Below are 13,448 nucleotides of genomic sequence, written 5' to 3' on the forward strand. Positions count from 1 at the left end.
CCCCCCACAGTGTAATGCCTCCATTATGCCTCTTGTGCAGTATGTATGATGCCCCCCACAGTGTAATGCCCCCATTATGCCCCTTATGCAGGATGTATGATGCCCCCCACAGTGTAATGCCCCCATTATGCCCCTTATGCAGTATGTATGATGCCCCCCACACGGTGTAATGCCCCCATTATGCCCCTTATGCAGTATGTATGATGCCCCCACACAGTGTAATGTTCCCACAGTACTGCCTGAGGTTGGAATAATCCCTCTGGAAAATGGTTTTACCTTTGCCTGCTCCCCTACATGTATACCTTTGAGCATGTATATATTCATGTAGGGGAACAGGCCTTACTAGATATTGAGGCTTTGTACAGTAATATACCGCATGAGGATGGTATCAGAGGAGTAAGACATTTCTTGAAATCGAGATCAGTAGACTGTAGCAGACATAATGACTTCATGGAGGATCTTCTAAAATTCACTCTTACTCATAACTTCTTTCTTTTTGACAAGAAGTACTTCCACTAGCTCAGGGGTACTGCGATGGGGAGCCCCTGTACCCCCTCGTATGCTAACCTATTCCTGGGCTGGTGGGAGGAAACCACAATATTCAGGGATGATCATAAGTGGTGGCATCCATATATTGGGGTATGGTATAGATATATTGACAACATTGTTATCATCTGGTCAGAGACGAGTGAACAATTTCTTGAATTTGTCAGGGAACTCAACATCAATAGAGTGGGCCTTAGATTTACATCGGAGTTTAATTATTAACAGTTGCCTTTCCTGGATGTACCAATCAAGAAAGATACCCAGGGGCCAATTTTTAAGATTGAGAAGGAACTTTTCTAATGTCATAGATTTTAATATACAGGCAATAGACATGAACACCAGATTCAAGGAAGAAGGGTACGCACAGTACATTTTGGATTCCGCACGATCATTTGTAGAAAAACGGGAGAGACAGACACTCCTCCATACCTAACCAAGAGAGCAAGAAAAAGATGGGATAAAACAAGTAATAGGAACTTAAGGCAATCAGAGTGACTGTATCGTTAATATCCTCAAAAAGCACCTGAATATACTTGTGGCCGACCCGGACCAGAGAGGGCTGTGGAATCTACTCCCACAATAACTTTCAGAAAGAGTCGGTCAATTAGGGACCATTTAATGCATAATTTCTATAAAAAACTTGCACCCAAGGGGGCTTGGCTAGGTAGAAGAATGTTTCTCGAGTTAGTCCTCTGGTAAAACCTTTTTCCAGAGGGATTATCCCAACTGTAAAACATCAGGATTTGTATATATGGCCACCTGCACCTGTCCCCTAGATTATGTAGGCAAGACCAAGAGACAGTCTAGGAAGAGGGTGCGGGGAGCATTTGGACGATATAGGCCATGGTCAAGACCAGGGCTCGACAAACCCAGGCGCCTGGTCGCCAGTGGCGCCTAGAAAATGTTGTCTGGCGCCTAGCCCACACACCCGCCCACCCACTCACTGTCGGGGCCCGGGCCGCTTCCTCTGCACCTGTTCAGGGACGCAGGCGCTGCTTGATTGCCGGCACTCCCCCCAGACATGGCCGCGCGCTGTCCGGCTGTGTCTGCTAGTAATGACGCGGCAGGGTCGACGGCACTGCACCTTTAATTGTGCTTGTGTGTCGCTCCTGCCGCGTCATTACTAGCAGACACAGCCGCACAGCGCGCGGCCATGTCTGGGGGGAGTGCCGGCAATCAAACACCGTCGGAGCGGAGGTCCTGCACAGATGGGCGGGAGGGGCCCGGACCCGACCGCAAGTGGGCCCCTCTGATGTTCCAGGGCCATGAAGTCTGTGACACGCCGGGGGCCCTGCACTGCCCCATACCCGAGGAGCTGCTGGACAGGACACTGGACCGGGGACAGGTGAGTGAGGCTTCCCCAATCCCCATATTAAAAATATTAGTAATGGGTCTGTGTGAGTGCATGTATGTGAATGTCAGTGTATATGACTGTATATATATTTGTCTGTTTTATCTATGTGTATGTCTGCGTACCGTGTGTGCGTGCGCATATGTCTGCGTACCGTGTGTGCGCACGCATATGTCTGCGTACCATGTGTGCGTGCATATGTCTGCGTACCGTGTGCGCGCGCGCATATGTCTGCGTACCGTGTGCGCGCGCGCATATGTCTGCGTACCGTGTGTGCGCGCGCATATGTCTGCGTACCGTGTGTGCGTGCATATGTCTGCGTACCGTGTGTGCGCGCGCATATGTCTGCGTACCGTGTGTGCGCGCGCATATGTCTGCGTACCGTGTGTGCGTGCATATGTCTGCGTACCGTGTGTGCGCACGCATATGTCTGCGTATGTGAAGGATGAGGGGGCAGGCTGGACCATGTGTAATAAATAAATAAATATATATATATATATATTTATTTATTTCTCCGCCGTATCTGTGCATCATGAATCGTGTATGTGTTAAAAGGGCCCACTGAGACTCTTTCGCCCGGGGCCCAGAAAAACCTGGAGCCGGCCCTGGGGGGAAGGATCGCTGTGGCCGGGGGGCCGCTACCTGTGTAAGTACATACAAAGGCCGTGCTCCCCGGGGAGACGCCGTGTGTGAGGGGGTCTATATGTACAGTTTGTCAACAAAAAAATTCTGGCTCCTAAATTTTTTGGCTGGCTCCTAGATTCTGAACAACTTTGTCGACCCCTGGTCAAGACACCCCATTAGCAAGACTCATGAACAGTGTACATCGAGGTGAAACCGGAGACATCCCCTTTTGTATTATTGAGGTAGTTAAATCCAATGTGAGAGGAGGTGATCATAATAGATGTATCCTCAAAAAGGAAAGTGAGTGAATACAGCCCCATTCTGGATTACATTTTTGGATTTTATACTCTACCCATTGCTACTCAGTTCCCTGTGAACGCACACATCCGGGCATGCGCAATCACTGACAATTACCCTAGGTGCACTCCGATGTGGAGCGCATAACTACTGATATGCGCAGTTATGGGTACGAGTGGCATGGCGGCAATCACTTTATCTGGCGTTTCAGCCTAAAGCGCGTCACTTCCGCACATGCACACTAGGGGATGGACATTATCAGACCTCTAGTTCATGAGAAGTAGCGCAGGCTCAGTACATTATTGTAGACAGACTCCATTCTATATGTCCTAGGACAATTCACCTCTAGGAATGGGAATGGGTCTCCTAGTCTGTGGAGGGGTTTTGGATGAAGTGGGATATTTAAACATGGACACCTGGCTATTAGGCACACTATGCTGAACATTATGAATTATCATCCCTGTATCAAGACTCCTGATGAACCTGCTGGGGAAACACATTGAGGCGGACTATTGAAACATTCTCTGATGAGTACCAAACCCTTTCCTTTATAGATTAAGACATACCTGGTCCAATTTAATGTATCAGTGTGTGTGTGTGGGTACGGAAAGTATTCAGACCCCTTTAAATTTTTCACTCTTTGTTTCATTGCAGCCATTTGGTAAATTCTAAAAAGTTCATTTTTTTCTCATTAAAGTACACTCTGCACCCCATCTTGACTGAAAATAAACAGAAATGTAGAAATTTTTGCACCTATGAGATATTTTCCACATGATAACTAGATAGGCAGGGGCGTATTATCCATACTGGATACTGGCAGCCCACACAAGTGCTCATGATTTGAGAGGGCTCATGCAGCTCGGCACCGGTTACCCTCTTATTCCCTATCATCACAACTCACAAATCACAACCTCAGACTCCTGATACCCTTTCAAATTTATTTTTTATTTTTTTTACTCATTTATATAGCGCCATTAATTCCACAGTGCTTCACAGACCAACCTCAACAATGTTTTGAGGACCAGGTGTCCCTTCAAATTTTTTTAAACGAGAAGAATGGAAAGAATCTGATTTTCCAGCCAATAGCAAGTTGCAATTTAACTGTCACAGGATTTAAAATGTTAATAATTTTATTAGGACCTACATATTTAGGTGCTACCTTTCTAGATGTGACCTTTAAGCGCAGATTTTTTGAGGACAACCACACAAAATCCCCCCACCTCAAAGACTTCCTATGTCTGCGATTAGCATCTCTTTTGTCCCAGTCACTAGGTATCAAAGATCCCTTTCGACCTCCCATCAGACCTTAATTCATTGGGGAAAAAATCTCACCTCTGGCATGGAGGATTGTAATGCTGAAAAATTCCCAAACATTGGATGAAAACTACTGCAGCTAAAAAGGCAAGGTCCCGGTAGCCTTAGAAGAATGCTTATTTAGAGGAAACTCGGTAACGGGCAGAAATTCCGCCCAGGCTTTCTGTTTAGAGGAGACAAAACATCCCTAATACTGCTCTATTTACTGGTTCATCTCTCAGTTTGACCATCAGTTTCAGGATGATAGACTGAGAGAAAAGACAGCTTGATGCCCAATCTGGAATAAAACCTATGCCAAAAACTAGCCAGAAATTGAACCCCTCAACCAGAAATTATGTTTTTGGGAGCACCATAAACTTTAATGATATGAGAAACGAATAAAGTTCCTAAGCTCCTAGCAGTTGCATGTTTTGAAGTGGGACGAAAGGAACTATTTTGCTAAAATGGTCCACCCCCCACATGACAGTATTACCACCGGAGTTAAGCAAATCATTGACACAGTCCATGGACAAGTGGGTCCAGGGCTGCAACGGAACATCATTAGGGAAGAGATAACCCACTGAGCTTGATGAGAGGCTTTAGCCCTGGCACAGACTTTGCATTTACAGACACACTTTTCCCAAATCAGGTTAATTTTTATTAAATATTTTCAGTTTACATTAACAAAACAACATTGATAGATGTAGCAACATAGATGGACACCGAAAATAAAATTTAATAAAATTTGCCAATTACAAACACTAACATGTTTTGATAATAAAAAGTTGTACCTCAAAATCAATTTCCATTATTATTATTTATTTATATAACGCCATTGATTCCATGGTGCTGTACATGAGAAGGGGTTACATACCAAATACAGATATCACTTACAGTAAACTAACTAAAAATGATAGACTGGTACAGAGGGAAGAGGACCCTGCCCTTGCGGGCTTACATTCTACAGGATGGTGGAGGAGTCAGTAGGTTGGGGGGTTGCAGTAGCTCCAGTGTTGTTGAGGAAGCAGCGGGGTCATGGCAGGCTATAAGCTTGTTTGATGAGATGGGTTTTCAGGTTTTGTCTAAAGGGTCCAGATGTGGAGGCTAATTGGACGTGTTGAGGCACAGAATTACAGAGGATGGGGAATATTCGGGAGAAGTCTTGAAGGCGATTACGCTATATATTTTAAATTACCACCCCTACCTTTTGTCATATCACAAAAATTCTATCCAACTCACTGGGGGGGATATGAGAGGCAGGAGTGGGAAGTCATCTCGTTCCATGATACCAAAGTGCCATATAACTAATGTGAACTAGACTATGAGGAGTAAGAACTGGTCCAACCCACTATCCTGTAGTATACCTGGTGAGGGAAGACCCGTCACATTCACCAATTGTTTCCAAATATTATAGAACCTATGTGATGCATGTCTTTTCAGATATACACCCCTCTCCAACTGTATTATATTATTTATTTCCTTTTTTTTTTTAAATCAAATGTTTTTTGATTTTTATAAAGATTTACACAAAGAAGAAAATAAAAAAAAAGGAAAAAAACAACAACAATCAGACAAACATTGGAGAAACACAGTTTTCCACCCCACAACCTTAAGAAGCATAACGCATGAGTTATTTATATATCCCGACTCTGCAAAACCAGCATAATTAGATGAACAAATATTTGAACATAGTAACAGTAGTCAATCCAATTACATATAACTTGTGGGAGTACTAATAACATTTTAATTAATTTTCAAAGAAGTTTAATTTGAGGCATCATATAAACGTAACTCAAAACAAGACGAGGCGAAATCTGCTCAGTTCCCTAGATGTCAAAGCAGAGCCATCAATCCATAGACCCCATATCTTGTCAAATTTAGAGATAGCATTTCTTTTTAGGTATATGCCTTTTTCCAAATTTACTAGCCAGTTAACTTCATGAATAAATTCTGATATCACAGGTTCCTGATCGGCTATCCATTTTTGGGCTATCAATTTTCTTGCCATATATAACATACGTGCCGCCACAGTTTTGCCGTACTCATCAATAGTCAGATCTTCAACATATCCCAGTATACATACTAATGGTGAAAGCTCTACATCAATTGAATAAACCCTGTTAATCATTGCTACAACACTCTTCCAAAAGGACACCAAGTTAGGACAGTTCCACATCATATGAAGCATATCTGCTATGTTAGTTTTACATCTAGATTGCAAAAAAGAACTTCGGCACTCCATACATGAATACATAAGAAATATTGTATCTAGACTGATGTCACTTTACAAAATGAAGGTTTTTTGAGCATAATTTGGCCAATTCATGTGTGCCCATCAACCACGACAAGGTAACCTTCGTATGATGGGTAACTACGCTACCACTGGATATGCCACTCTTGGGCTGTAAGCCTGTATGGACAATATGTCTCTGTTTGGGCTTTAACCTTCAATGTATGGGTTGGTAGAGCTAGTTAAAACCACCTGTGAATGAATAGAAGGAATTAGTGGGAGGGACGCATGGTCAGATAAAAGGCTGTCAAACTTCTAATAGTGTGAACACGTACCTGCTGCAATGTCCCAGGACCGGGATCCCAAAAATGATTAATAGAAAAGAGAGGGGTCGCTCACTGGTCTATTCGGGTGCTCTGAAGAAAAAAGTAATCTAAATTGCAAAAAAGAACTTTGGCACTCCATACATGAATACATAAGAAATATTGTATCTAGACTGATGTCACTTTACAAAATGAAGTTTTTTTGAGCATAATTTGGCCAATTCATGTGTGCCCATGAACCACGACAAGGTAACCTTCGTATGATGGGTAACTACGCTACGCTACCACTGGATATGCCACTCTTGGGCTGTAAGCCTGTATGGACAATATGTCTCTGCTTGGGCTTTAAACCTACAATGTATGAGCTGGTAGAGCTAGTTAGAACCACCTGTGACTGAATGGGAGGGACACATGGTCAGAAAAAAGGCTGTCAAACTTCTAATAGTGTGAACACGTACCTGCTGCAATGTCCCAGGAGTGGGATCCCAAAACTGATTAATAGAAAAAAGAGGGGTCGCTCACTGGTCTATTCAGGTGCTCTGAAGAAAAAAGTTTTGCATCTAGGACAGTGGGGACTTGAACGAAATCCTATGTTAAATAAGAATTGAGGTTTCCTGTATACCTGGTGTATCACATATAGCGCTCTGGCAAAAATTTTCAGTTTCTCTGATTTTTCTCTTTATAGGTATATTTTTGAGTAAAATGTACATTGTTATTTTAGTCTATAAACTACTGACAACTTGTCTCCGAAATTCAAACCTAAACATTTTGTATTTATTTGCAGCAAATGATAAAGCGTCAAAATACTAAAAAAGAAACACAGTGCTTTCAGACCTCAAATTACACATGTTTTAACTCAGGAACAGTTCAGAAATCCATATTTGGTGGACTAAGGTTATGTGCCCACAATGCTGAAATGCTCCGGATTTTTCCTGAGCGTTTCTGCATCTCCCTGGCAGAAAAAACACATGCGAATTGTGCATGCGAATTGTGCATGCGGATTGTGCATGCGGATTTTACATGCGTTTTTCCTGCCAGGGACAAGCGGATGTGAAGCTTTCTTCACATGTATTTCCGCATGAAGGTTGACAAGCGCTTTCCAAATGATTTTAGCATCACTTGGAAAGTGCTTGACAACTTCACACTATATAAATCCATGCAAACAGCATGGATTTATATACTGTGACCGTAAAGAATGTTTAAAAATAAAAAAATAAATCTATACTTACCTTCTGATGGCCCCCGGAGTCTTGCTTCGGTCCGTTCTCCCTTGCCGGCAGCTCGCGGTACACTGCACTGAAGGACCTGCCGTCACATGACTATGACGTCAGCGCAGGTCCTTCAGTCCATCGCGATCTGCCGGCATGGGAGGACGAGCGCACCGCGGGCCATCAGAAGGTAAGTACAATATGTATTTTTTATTTTATTCTTTTTTTCACAGGTTCTATGGTACCCGGGTCCGGAGGAGAGTCTCCTCTCTTCTACACCTGGGTGCCATCCGCACATTGGAACGCGTGGAATGCGCATCTACATATACAGTGATGCTTATTCCATGCGTTTCAATGCAAGTCTATGGCGGTGAAAACGCAGCACTTCCGCAAAATAATTGGTAGTGCTGCGTTTTTTTCCGCAATGATAACCCGCAGTGGAAATTTCCACAGCATGTGCACAGCACATGCGGATTATCATTGGGGAACATGGCAGGCCTTCTACCATGCGTTTTTTAAGCATTTCTGCAACGTTTTTGCCGCTGCGGAAACGCTTAAAAAACACATCGTGGGCGCACAGCCTAACCATGATTTTTAATCACAGCTTTCATGCGTCTTGCCATGCTTTCCAGCAGTCTTTCCATGCTTTCCAACAGAAAACTGTTCAGTGGTCTCTTAATTTTTGCCAGAGCTGTATATGGGATAGTCTATGGGATTCACTTAAAGACAGTTGTGGAACTCTTTCCAGTATATCTGACCAGTGATTTTCCTCTATGGGTCCCATTACACTCTCCCATTTCTCTTTTGATCGCATCAGCTGGTTTGTCAACATAATGTGTAAGAGAATGTTATAAAGTAATGAGATCAGTCCACGAGAACTGTGTAGATTAGTTATTCTCTGTATTATTGAGTTTCGGGGTACCCCTCCTTCCAAAACAATGCTTTCCGCCCAATATGCGTGCCTAAATTGTAAGTATTTATAGAATTCAGATGGAGGTAACCCATATTCACTTTGCAGCTGTGAGAATTCCTTAATCACATCACCTGTCAGTACCTTATTAAGTCTGTTTAAACCCTTGTCGCTCCAGGAGCCAAATCCCACCAGTTGGTATAGATTTGGAAGCCATAGAGTTTTCCATAATGAAGTAAATTGTGAAACACCTTCTATTCCTTGTAATTTTTTCACTGTCCCCCAAAATTTGTGACATAACAGCATAGTCGGTATTTTGCCTCCAAGTGTCCCAAACTCATGTGCCTCCAATACCTCATAGAGTTTATCGGATTGGAAATAATGCTGTAGCAACATACGCTGAGCTCCCCCTCCCCCAGGGTCGTCCTATCCCCGAATATGTTGAAGCTGAGATGCCACATAATATACCCATGGGTTAGGAACTGCAAGCCCTCCCATTGTTTTGTTTCTTTGCAATGTTTCCAGTTTAATTCTCGGAGTCTGTTTGCCCCATATTAATTTTCTAAACTCCTGACTGACTTTAAAGAAAAACCTCCGATTTATCCATATTGGGGAGTTGTGTGGAACATACAGCAATTGTGGCATCCAGATCATTTTGACCAGGTTAGCACGGCCCACCACCGACAACGGTAACTTATACCATGTGCCTAGTTTACCTCTAAATTTAATTAAGACTGGATCAAGTTTCAACTTCTCATAATCATTTATTTTTGCCGATATATTGATGCTAAATATTTAAACTCCGATACCACTTGTAAACCCTAATTAATGTAGTGGGAAGCATTCTCATCTATAATATCCAATGGAAGTATAACTGATTTGCTCCAGTTTATCTTCAGACCAGAGTATTTTCCAAATGTTTCTATCGTTTCCATTGCTATAGAAACTGCGTATAATACGACCTTCTCTTCACTATTCCCTCTATGAAACCCAACTATTCCTGGATGCTCCCTGATAACCGATGCCAGGGGTTCAATGGCCAATGCAAAGAGCAGGGGGGACAACGGGCACCCCTGGCACTTACCTCTACTCAGTCCAAAAGCCAGGAAGAGGTGTCCATTTACCCGTATTCTAGCCATCGGCCTACTATATAGCAATTTAACCCATGAAATAAAACTAGGTCCTATACCAAACTTTTCCAACACGGCCCATAAATATTCCCATTCAACAGAATCACATGCCTTAGCGGTGTCCAGAGAACATACTGCCCCGTCCCCATCACCATCCACCAGCAATTGGAGATTAAGAAACAATCTCTGGATATTAACCGCTGTGGATCTAGCAGGCATGAAGCCTGACTGGTCAGTATGAATAACTGTAGAAATTACTGTATTCAATCTAGACGCCAGAACCTTCGCAATAATTGTAACATCAGTTGACAATAAAGATATGAGTCTATATGAGTCAGGGATTAAAGGGACCTGGTTTAGGTATGACTTCTATCACCGCCTCTTGCATTGAATGGGGTAGGGTTCCCCCCCTCACCGCTTCATCGAAGGTAGCCAGTAAGTGGGGAAGTAGAATATTTCCAAATTTTTTATATATTTCTGTGGGAAGCCCATCTAGTCCTGGCGATTTGTTATTAGCTATAGAGGCTACTGCCATTTGTAACTCCTCCAGCGGTAGTGGTCTAGTTAAAAAATCTTGATCTTTACTGCTGAATGTCGGTAGTTTGATTTCCCTCAAGTAGGATGAGATTTGTTCTTTATTAAATTGCAGTTTGGATGTATATAGATCTTTATAAAATTCTAGCAGGTTGTTTGAGATCTGGTCAGTCTGGTTTACTACCGCTCCTTCCCTGTCCTTCAAAGCACCAATAAAAGAACTCCCCATCTGGGCTCTTGCCATCATGGCCAGTAAGTGTCCTGCCTTCTCCCCCTCCTTGAAGAAGTGTGTCTGGGCAAACATGCGTTTATTTTTAGCTTTTTCCTTGATATGTGTGGTGTACACTTCTTGTGCCTCTCCCCACTCCATCAGGTCCTCTTTTACACCGGTTAGTACAAATTTCTCTTCTGTAGATCTAACTCTATCCCTTAAACCTCCCCGAACTGTTTTGTCTTAGTTTTGGATCTGTTAATGGCCTGTATTAAGACTCCTCGTAAGCACGCTTTCATGGCATCCCATAATGTGTTTTGCGACACTTGTTTGTCCTTTTCCTTAAAATAATGTTCTAAGGTCGATGTGATCAGCGTAATATCTATAATTTGAAGCCGATATAGTCAGAGAATCCAGCGGCCGGGGTGAAAAACAAAGAGTAGTCAGCAAGGGTGAATGATCTGATAGCGCTCTGGGTAAATATTCCACTGTTCTTACCAAGGGGGAAATATGTTCTGTGCCCAATACCATATCAATACGCGACAAATGTTTTATGTGTCTTAGAATATCAGGAAAATTGTCTAGTGTTAGGATATTTGAGACTCCATATGTCCACTAATGATAGGTCTGATAGTATTTCTCCAAACATAGTTATGGGGCAGTTTTTGTAGCAGGGTCTGATTAATATCTATCCCAAAAGGGATGAACAACATTATTGAAATCTCCCATGTAAAGGACTGGGACTCCTGGTATCTTATTCATTAGTGGACCATTATTTTTCAAAGTAATGTTGTTATATGGAGGAGGAACATAGACTGCCACAAGTAGAATTTATTTTGTAAATATTTTACAGTGGATGCCCACAAATCTGCCTTCTCCATCTATCTTGGAATCAATTAATTCAAAAAGGATAGTCCTATGTACTAGGATGCTAACCCCCCCCTAGAATATGTGGAGAAGGTAGAGTGGAAGCTGTGGCCAATCCATGAATATTTCATGCCCACATCAGTTTTTTCCAAAGTGCGTTTCCTGCAGACACACCACTGCAGGCAGGTGATCCCGGATATGTTCCATGACCGCCGCTCTCTTTAAGGAGTCCCCCAGACCTCTGACATTCCATGAGAGGAATTTTACTTTATCAGCCATGATATCTAGTTATATATGGATTGAAAAATACAGGTGACTTGTGCGGTATCCCTCCTTTCTCTTCCCTTTTATAACCCTCTTTACAGTATTTCCACTTAGTCGGCTTGACCGCTAGTATTTGCAGAACCAGATAATAAGTTATAGAAACAAAACCCCACAAACACATTTAAACAAACATTAATCCATCCATTCAATCATGATGAAGAAAGTCACCAGTCCATCCTGTAGCCGTATATAAGGCAAGCGAACAATCAACTTAAAACTAAAAGGGTCAAACACTTCCTGGGGGCCTGCAATATTCGGATATAGCTCAGGATAGTTGTGTCCACTGGGCCGTGGGTTAGGCAGCAAAGGATATGACCCCAACAGTGAATCGGGAAACTCCGATGGCATGTATCTTTAATTATCCAGGTTCAAAGTTACTGATTTTGACGGATCCTCTGCTCATTCAGATCAATTCAACGGAGTGCGTCTTTCGGATGTTCAAAAAAGAAAGTCTCTCCCAGAGCCGCCACTCTAAGTTTCGCAGGATAAATAATGGAGTATGAGGTTTGCAGACTGCGCAGCCTTCGTTTTACATCAAGAAACTGCGCCCTACGTTTTAAAACTTCAGTGGAGCAATCGGGAAAAAGGGAAATTCTTTGACCGTTAATAGAGAGATGTCCCCTTTATCATGGGCAGCCTTAAGGATAGCATCTCTGTCTATGTAGTTCAGCAGCTTTATTAATACTGGACGTGGAGGAGCTCCCGGTGGCAGTGGCTGGATTGGCACCCTGTGCGCCCTTTCTACAGCAAAGAGGGCAGACAGGCAATCAGTCCCAAACAAAGAACGTAACCATGTCTCAAAGTACTCGGATTATTGATGTTTTTTCAGGGACATCAATCTCTCTTATATTATTTTGCCTGAATCTGTTCTCCAAATCATCTGTTTTAGCTAATAGGGCCATAATCTGTTCGTCATGTCCCTGATTATCTGAGGCTGTTTATCCTCCAGATCACTGATTCTGCCCTCTGCTGCTGTAGTGCGGTCATTAACCTTTTGTATCCCTTGCCTCATGTAAGAAAGTTCTTCTTTAATCTCTCCCATCTGTCTGTTAAGTGAGGCTAAAGCAGGTCCATACTGTGTTACAGCTATAAACACATCCTTTATCGTGGGCTCATTAATGTGCTGATTTGTATTATGGTGGGAAGGAGTGATTTCTGGCTGAGGCTGTGGGGCACTGGAACTTTCAGAGTCATTTTCATCAGTGTCATTAATTGTTTCTCTGTGCTCTCAGAGAAATTCAGACACCTCAATGATTTGTGTCTGTGCCTCATTGACAGTGCTGGCTCCTGTGTCTGGAAATGTAGCAAATCCAGCCAGCCTCAGGGCTGAGCCTGCAGCCACTGACTTCCCTGTTCTTCTACCTGTTGCAAAGGAGCCTGCGTCATCTTGGATGCCTCCATTCCCTCCTGCTGCTGCTCCCCGTCGTCTCGCCGCCGCTATTCCAGCCATGATCGCTCCTCCTATGCACACCGGTAAGTGCTAGGATGTGTATAGAAGGGGTAATACCGCTTTTTATGAAGTTAGGGGCCCAGTGGATCCTCCGGCAATCTGCTTATTCCAGCAGCTCTTCTAACACACTTCCATTCACATGTATGGCCA

The sequence above is a fragment of the Phyllobates terribilis genome, unplaced genomic scaffold (assembly GCF_046119375.1).
Source record: "Phyllobates terribilis strain yellow unplaced genomic scaffold, ASM4611937v1 Scaffold_136__1_contigs__length_4911898, whole genome shotgun sequence".
Classification (NCBI taxonomy): Eukaryota; Metazoa; Chordata; class Amphibia; order Anura; family Dendrobatidae; genus Phyllobates; species Phyllobates terribilis.